General features: G+C 52.8%; 1 protein-coding gene across 4 annotated transcripts in view; it reads left to right on the forward strand.

The window, feature by feature from the left end:
• Positions 1–679: 679 nt before the first annotated feature.
• Positions 680–7,924, forward strand: part of SGSM1 (small G protein signaling modulator 1) — a 94,069-nt gene continuing 86,824 nt past the window's right edge. For all 4 annotated transcript variants that reach the window (XM_006890460.1, XM_006890462.1, XM_006890461.1 and 1 more), the window contains exon 1: positions 680–717. The gene's annotated coding sequence lies outside the window, so the exon portion shown is untranslated. The remainder of the gene's footprint in view (positions 718–7,924) is intronic.

Consider the following 7,924-nt stretch of genomic DNA (forward strand, 5'->3'; position numbering starts at 1 on the left):
GTGCGACTTGGAAGAGCGAGGAGGGGGTGTGTGTGCGTGTGCGTGCCTGACTTGACAAAGTGAGGCTTGTGCGCGCGCGCGTTTGAGACGTCCAGAAGGAGGGTGTGCGCGCGCGCACGTGAGACTGGACAGAGGGAAGGTGTATGTGCGTGCGCGCGATAGAGAGACTGGCTAGAGGGAAGGCGTATGTGCGTGCGCGCACGTGCGACTTTACAGAGGGGAGTGGGTGTGCGTGCGGGTGCCTGTGACTTGACAGAGTGAGGTGTGTGCGCGCGCGCGTTTGAGACTGGCGAGAAGGAAGGTGTGCGCGCGCGCGTGGGACTTGGCAGAGCGTGGAGGGGGTGTGTGTGCGTGCGCGCGCGCGTGTGAGACTTGGCAGCAGGAAGGTGCGTGCGTGAGTGTGTGCGTGCGTGTGTGTGTGGTGGCGCCGTGGCTTTCCGGAGGGGTGGGGTCTGGTGGCCGCGGGGCTGACGCCGTCACCGGCTGCTGGCCCCGCCCCTCCCCGCCGAGGCTGCAGCAGCGCCGCCGGGAGAAGCCGCCACCGCAGCCGCTCCCGCGGACTCGCAGCAGCGCGGAGCCATGGCCGCCGGCCCCGCGGGTAAGGGGCAGCGCCGGGGCGGGCGGGCGGCCGGACCCCTCCCCGCGGCTAACCGCCCCCCCACCTGCCCCACAGAGGCGGACACCCGGCAGAGGCTGCTGCGCGCCGTCAAGAAAGAGGTAGGTGCCGCGGGGGCGGGACACAGGGGAGGGGGCGCGCCGTCACCCCAGGAAAGGTGCATCTTCAGACCAATGGCCGCTGACCCTTGAGGGGCTCCCTCCAGCCGAGGGCGACCCAGTGAGTGTTTACTTCCTGTGGTCAGGACGCGGGGTCGTGTGCAGGTGGGGGCCTCAGGCATTCGGGGAGCCTCTGGATATTCTGTGCCTAGAGGATGATGCTGTGAGGCCCTCCCGATGGGGTTGCCCTGGAGGAGTCTGTTTAGGATGTCCCCCATCCTTGTAGAGGTGCAGATGGCTACATGTCAATGAGGCTTCTTCAGAGTGACAAGTGCAAGAGGGTTAGCTGGGCAGGTGGGTGAGAGGGGGACATGGGAGAGCTGGTGGGCACTGGGGAAGGGGACCAGACCTCAGAAAGGATGGAGGTTTCATTGGAGAAAATGAGCCCTTCTCCCCCTTCACCTCCATTTCTCCACCTTTACTCCTTGGAACCACCCTCAGTAGCCAGAGAGCCCCATTCCTGAGAGGTCTTTGCCTCAAGGCAAGAATCAGTTACAGCCCCACCCTCATTCTACTTGGGGGGCCCCTGCCGCCCAATCTACCTTAAAGTGAGGAGCTATTGACCCCCATATCCCTGCCCAGGTGGGAAAATGTATAATGATGGGGTCCAAAGGAGTGTATGGATGCTTTAGACAGACTGTATGAGACAGTGTGTGTGCGTGTGCTTGTGACTGAGTCTCTTTGTAGTGCATGAGCCCATGTGCAGATGAATGAGGCTGTGACTTCGTGTGTGTATGCATATGTGTGTATTGTATGCTGCACAAGCCTGCTTGTGAAAGTGTGAGGTCATAAGGAGGTGAATGTGTTCCCCACACCTCCCATCTGCACTCCATCACTGTTGGACCTGAGGTTCAAACCAAGGCCTGAGTACCGAGAGAACCTTGGGGATCAGTGTGGTCCCTGGGCTCAGTCCTCCACATAGGTACCTGTGTTTGCATGTGTTGGAGGATGCATGCTTGCCTCTGGTGGCCAGCACTGGGCACTTGGGTGCCCCTGCCCTGCCTTGTGACCAGTCTCCACCATCAGTTTCTCGAGGCTGGCCTCAGCTTCTGCACTCCACTCTTTGAAACCTCAGGGATGATCTGTGGCCTGTGTATGTATGATGTTTTCCATCTTTCTGACAGACTCAGCTCATGGACATTCTAGCATTTCTGAAGACAGCAGTATAATATGTAGAATGTCTCAGAAAGTGTCAGCTCAGGCTTGTTGGACACCTAGAAACACTCCATATAGGCCCTGTTAATCAATCCCATAGACCCACAACATTCTGAAGATCGTTGGGCTGGGATGTGGGGTAGGATCTGGGGATGGTGGTAAGTGATTCACAGACGCTTTCAGCTGAAGACTCTGCCGTTTCTGTTCATCTTTGAACGAGATGTGGCTGATTTATATGCTCTCCAGATGTCTATTTCCACCCATGATGGTACCTCTGCTGTGAAGGAAGTGATGGTTTGATTCATTTGGGGCAGGTTACATGGAGAAAGGGGCATCATCAATAAGACCCCTGGGGAGAGCAGTGCTTCCCAGCCCTCAGCAGGGCCATGATTTGGGGGCCTGCTTCCAACTCTGACCGCAGCCCCCGACTCAAATTCCTTTCTGTCTCCGAGGCTCAGTTTCTCCATGTGCCTACGGGACCGTTGGCCCAGATGCCTTCCCTTCCTGTCTGTGTCTACCTGGTCTGGGTTACTGCAGGCTCGGAGGACACAGCACTTCTGTGGCCAGGGGGCTGGACCTGTCCTGGAGGCTGGTCAGGCTCAGGGCTTGGATAGTGAGCTTCCTGCCTGATTCGGGGCTCAAGCTAGCTCCTGATCAGAGGAGTTTCTCAGCCCCTTCTCCATGCTTTAGGTGTCCAGGGATCCCAGTGCCGGTTTAATCCACGCTCTGCAATTGGAATGCAGGCTCACAGCTACAAATTGGTGGCTATTTCTAAAGTCTGCGTTTCCTGGGCCACATCATTTTTGTAATCAGAGCTTCTACTTTCTAAGGGATGGCTGTGGGCCACGCTGTGTGCACACAAGGAACCTTATGAGGTAGGGGGTGACTTGTCCTCATTTTACAGAAAAGAAGATCCTCATGGCGACAGGGAGAGTGATTTACCTGAGAGCAAACAGCCCATAGGGAGCAGAGCCACACTTCACCACCCTGTTGCTCCCCACCACAGGCAGCCCTGGGTGCACATTCCTGAAGGAGTTAAAGTGGCGTCTCTGGTGGTTCGAATCCGCCTGAGGGACAATGATGGGCAATCTCCTCCCATGCAATTTACAGCTTCTTATAAAGGAATCTGGTGGCTTAGTGGTAAGAAGCTGCACTTCCAGCTCATAGACATGAGGTTCAAACCCACCTGCTGCCCTATAGGAGAGAAACGGACAGTCTCCTCCTGTTCAGTTTATGGCCTCTGGAAACCCACAGAAGGTCAGCTGTGCATTGGTTTTGAGTCCCCGGGACATAACAGCAACAACAATAAGAAGAAGCCACTGGAGGGTCAGCTGTGAGCCAGTTCCAGCTTGCTGGCAGTGAGGGACCACAGACATCCAGGGAGACATCCATGTGTACGCAGTTTCCAAGTGATTCTTACCACTCCCGTGGGATGTGTATTGTTCTAAGGTGCCATCAAGTCAACTATGGCTTTTCCTGACCCTGGGAACAGTAGCACCAGCCGTGTGGTCTCCAAGTTCAAGTTCAATGTGCCAGTCGTTGAGGGTCTTCCTCTTTTGCATTGACCTGCTTTTCTGAGCACGATACCATTTACCAAGTGCTGCTGCCTTCTGGTGACATACCCTACACAAGTGAGATGACCTTTCCCCCACAATTCAAAGGCATAAATTCTTCTCTCTGTTTTCCTTATTTATTGTCCAGATTTTCACATTTCACAGGACATGATGGGACACTCCATGGGCTATGAAACTACGATGGCCCAGCAAGAATAAGTGATGATTCAAGAGCATAGAGCCAAGGAGCTGGACAAATTTAGGTCTTCTGTGTCTGGTACCCTGAGGACATGACAACATACGTGTCAGTGAGTTCTTACCCCCAGAGAGGCATCTTCCCTCTGTTCCTTTACCAGCCCATCTAGTGGGTCATCTCTCCTTGATATCAAAGACCCATCTCCAATGCAGAGGTCCAAGAATCAGGCCTTCCCCTACCTTCTGGTTCAAAGGAGCCTGTCACCATCTCTGGACCTGTCATCACCATCAACCCTGCCTGTCAACATCTCTGGACCTGTGACTGCCCAAAGGTGCCCCCAGCTGTTAGATTCTCTAGAGATACCAAGTGGCTCTGCAGGTGTCAGCGGAGCTACTACAGCCATTGAGAGGACGGACAGCAGAGGCTGTGAAGCCAGTACTGTGTCCAGGGCTGACTTGGAGGCCAGTCTGACCCAGGCTGTTGAGGTGGGGTGAAGGACGCCTGGGGACTTAGCCAGAACTGGATTCAGATCTCAGTGCATTTGTTAATCCAAGGCTTGTCTGTGTGTCAGATGCCCAACTGGGCCCTGGGGCTACAGCAGTGGACAGGCCCAGTCCTTGCCCTCAAGGGGCTGTCACTTCAGTGAGGCAGACAGTCCCTGACATATACTCAAAGCAGGAAACGTGCAATTCCTGAGGGTTCAAAGAGGTGACCAGGTGTCAGATCCTAGGAAGGAGTCCCCTAGGCAAGGAGTTACCTGAAGGCCTTTTAGGAGAAGGGCTGGGGGAATGGGAAGAGGAGGGGAAACCATTCCTGGTTGGGAACTAAATAGACAGAGGCTGTGTGGTGGAGGAAAACGTCTTTAGCAAGGGATTTGGAGCTGGCTACTCACCTGAGTCTCAGCAGTTCAGACCCACTTACCGGCTCTGCAGAAGGAAGACCTGGAAAACCTGTTTCTTTTTTTATTTTATTATTTTTTGTGTGAGTACCGTCATATCAGATCTGACTGGTACAAGAGGAGATTGCCCCTCCTTCTCCAGCAGAGCATTTGGTGGATTCGACCCACTTACCTCTGGGATTGCAGTGCAGTTTCTTGCCACTAGGCCACCAGAGCTCCCTTCCAAACCTGGTTCTGTAAAGATCATCGCCGTTAGGTGCCTTGGCTCGATTTTTTATTCAAAATGATAGAGGAGAAGGAACCTCGCCATGAGACATTGGTCATTTTATGGGAAGAAATTACTAGGTCTTCTTCCCATTGAGGTGCTGGGTGGATTCACACCCCACCCCACCCCCAGCCCTCTCTGCATCAGAAACAGCCATCAGTGCCACCAGGACACCTTTCTAGAAGAATCAAACCAAGATACATCTGTGGAGCAGTTCAGTTCTATAACACGTGACTCTCCACAAGTGGGGATCAATTTGAGGGCATTGTTTCATTTGCTTATTTAATGAGGCTGGAGGGAATTGGCCTGGTGACTCTGAATAATGGAAGGTCTCGTGTGTGGCTGAAAATACAGAGTTCAGAAAAGGTTGCCAGGCTCAGAGAAGCCTAAGCTGCTCCTGGGAGCACGTGGGGACAGGAGTGAGGAGGACAGAGCAGGGCTATGAAAAGAAGTGAATGGGTGGGGCTGCAGTGCTGTGATGTCGAGCCTGTATCTTCCCCTTTGCTGTTCTTGTGTATCATGGAGTCAGAACCGACCCATAGCTGACCCGCCAGTGGGTTTTCAGAGGCAGTAAATCACAGGGGAGGAGATTGCCCATCCTTCTCCTTTTAAGCAGGTAGTGGATTTGAACCCTGTGCCTTTGGGTTGGCAGTGCAACTCCTTACCACTAAGTCAGCAGTGCTCCCTAGGTCTGGGTTTTGTTTATTCATAAAGGAGATGAAAATTATTTGCCAGGATCTGCATGTGAGAACACCCCATGAGGGTGAGGTTCTGTAGAGCAAGCGTCTTATTTTTCCTGTCTTCCCAGGCATTTCAGGAGGAGAAGGTGGGGACAGGGTGACCTCTCAGTGATTTCCTCCCTTTAAATCCCGCCAGCCCCATCCTGGCCTCTTCCGGGCTCTGCTTTGCCCTCCCCTCTCTCCTCCTCCCACCTGCCCCTTAATTTTGTTTTGGTTCAGAGAACAGAGCAGGGACTGGCTTCCCGTTGCTATGCCAACTGGCATTGAAGGAGCAGTGTGATGCAAGTGGATAACCGAAGCCACTGACTGCCTTGTTTTCCTGCCCCTGGACTCAGTCTGGGAGGAGGACAAGGGCCTCAGAAGAAGCAGGGAGATGGGGCAGATCCCCATGTCCTCCAGGAAAAGGTCGCTGCCTCTTGCTTTGGGGCCTGGGGTTTTTGTAAGAGCTGTGACAGTGCAATAATGAGTAGTCTCTGTGCTGGTTGCCTAAGGATGCTGAGTCTCCCAGCACCTGGGAGGAGAGGATGAGGGGAGGGAAGGACATGCTGAGAAGGTGGGGGAAGGTGACCAAATATTGTCATACTGGGGCTCCATGTCTGTTCTAACCAGGGTTCTTCTGGTTAGAGGCGTGTTGTTGTTGTTATGTGCCGTCAAGTCATTTGCGACTCATAGCGACCCTGTGTACAAGAGCCCTAAACCCTGCTCTATCCTGTGCCAACCTCACTGTCTCCAACATACCTACTCCCATTGCCCCAATCACTGAATCGATCCAGCTCATCAAGGGTTTTCCTCTCTTGTGCTTTCCCTCTGCTCTCCCAAATATGATGTCTCTCTCCAAGGACCGGTCCCTCCTTGCAATATGTCCAAACTGTGTCAGACGAAGCTTCAGAATCCTTGCCTCCAAGGAGCAGCTCGGTTTAACCCTCTCCAGCATGAACCTGTGTGTTCTCCTAGCAGTTCGTGGTATATTCAATATTCTTCTCCAGCACCACAGCTCAAAGGCATCAATTCTCTTTCTATCATCCCTAGTCATTGTCCAGCTCTCTGATGCATAGCACGCAATTGCGAAAACTATGGCCTGGATCAGGCACACCTTAGTCTCCAGCCTGACATCATTGCTCTTCAGTGACAGCTGACTTTCCCCATGCAATTCATCTCTTGATTTCCTGGCTCCTGTTACCAAGAGTGTTGATCGTGGAGCCAAGCAAACTAAAACTGTGAACAATCTCAATCTCTTCACCATCTTTTATGATGCTGCTAATTGGCCCAGTGGTGAGAATCTTTGTTTTCTTGATGTTGAGCTTCAATCCGTATTGAAGGCTGCAGTCCTTGACCTTCTGCAGCAAGTGTGGATGGTTGAATCCAACTTACCTAGTGTAAGAATCTATTGCAAAGGAGCTCTGATGGCACCGCTTGGCAAGTGCTTGGCTGCTAACTGGAAGATCAGTGGTTTGAACCTGCCAGCTGCTCTGTGGGAAGAATATGTGGCCACCTGCTTCTATAAAGATTGCAGAATCCTCAGTACCGACCCGTAGCTGACCCTCCAGTAGGATTTCAGAGGCTGTGATTTGCATGGGAGGAGATGGCCCATCTTTCTCCCTTGCAGCATCTGGGGGATTTGAACTGCCTGTCTTGGCTCCTGACCCACTAGGCCACCAGAGTTCTTTGGAAACCCTACGGCTCAGTTCTACTCTGTCCTGTAAGGTTATGATAAAGCAGAACAGACCTCAAAGCATTGGGTCAGGACTGGGGTAAGTCGGGGCTGATTCAAGGCCATCTAACCACGGCAGCAGGGTCATGCTATTAAGTGCCAAAGGGGTACCCGTGGTTAGCTGCTATTTTGTTGTTGTTGTTGTGTGCCACTGAGTCTGAACTGACCCACATAGCTGACCCTCTGATGGGTTTTCAGAGGCAGTTAATCATATGGGAGGAGATTTCCCATACTTCTCCCATGGAGCATCTGGTGGCTGGCCTTGAACCGCATGCCTTTGGGATTGTAGTGTAGCTTCTTGCCACGAGGCCACCAGAGCTCCCTAATAAGTTTAAAGATGTCAGTCCCAAGCAACAAATGCAGGCGAGGTTGTGGAGAAACTGGAACCCTTATTCACTGTTGGTGGGAGTGTAAAATGGTGCAACCACTCTGGAAGGCAGTGTGACGCTTTCTCAAAAAGTTGCAAATAGAGATACCATTTGACCCAGTAATTCCACTCACGGGAATATACCCCAAAGAGACCATAACTGACATTCAAGCAGTTATATGAACACCCGTGTTCATCGTGGCTTTGTTCACAATAGCAAGGAGCTGGAAACAACCTAAGTGCCCATCAACAAACGAATGGATAG

Source organism: Elephantulus edwardii, unplaced genomic scaffold (assembly GCF_000299155.1).
Source record: "Elephantulus edwardii isolate Elephantulus edwardi_28Jun2011 unplaced genomic scaffold, EleEdw1.0 scaffold00089, whole genome shotgun sequence".
Taxonomy (NCBI): Eukaryota; Metazoa; Chordata; class Mammalia; order Macroscelidea; family Macroscelididae; genus Elephantulus; species Elephantulus edwardii.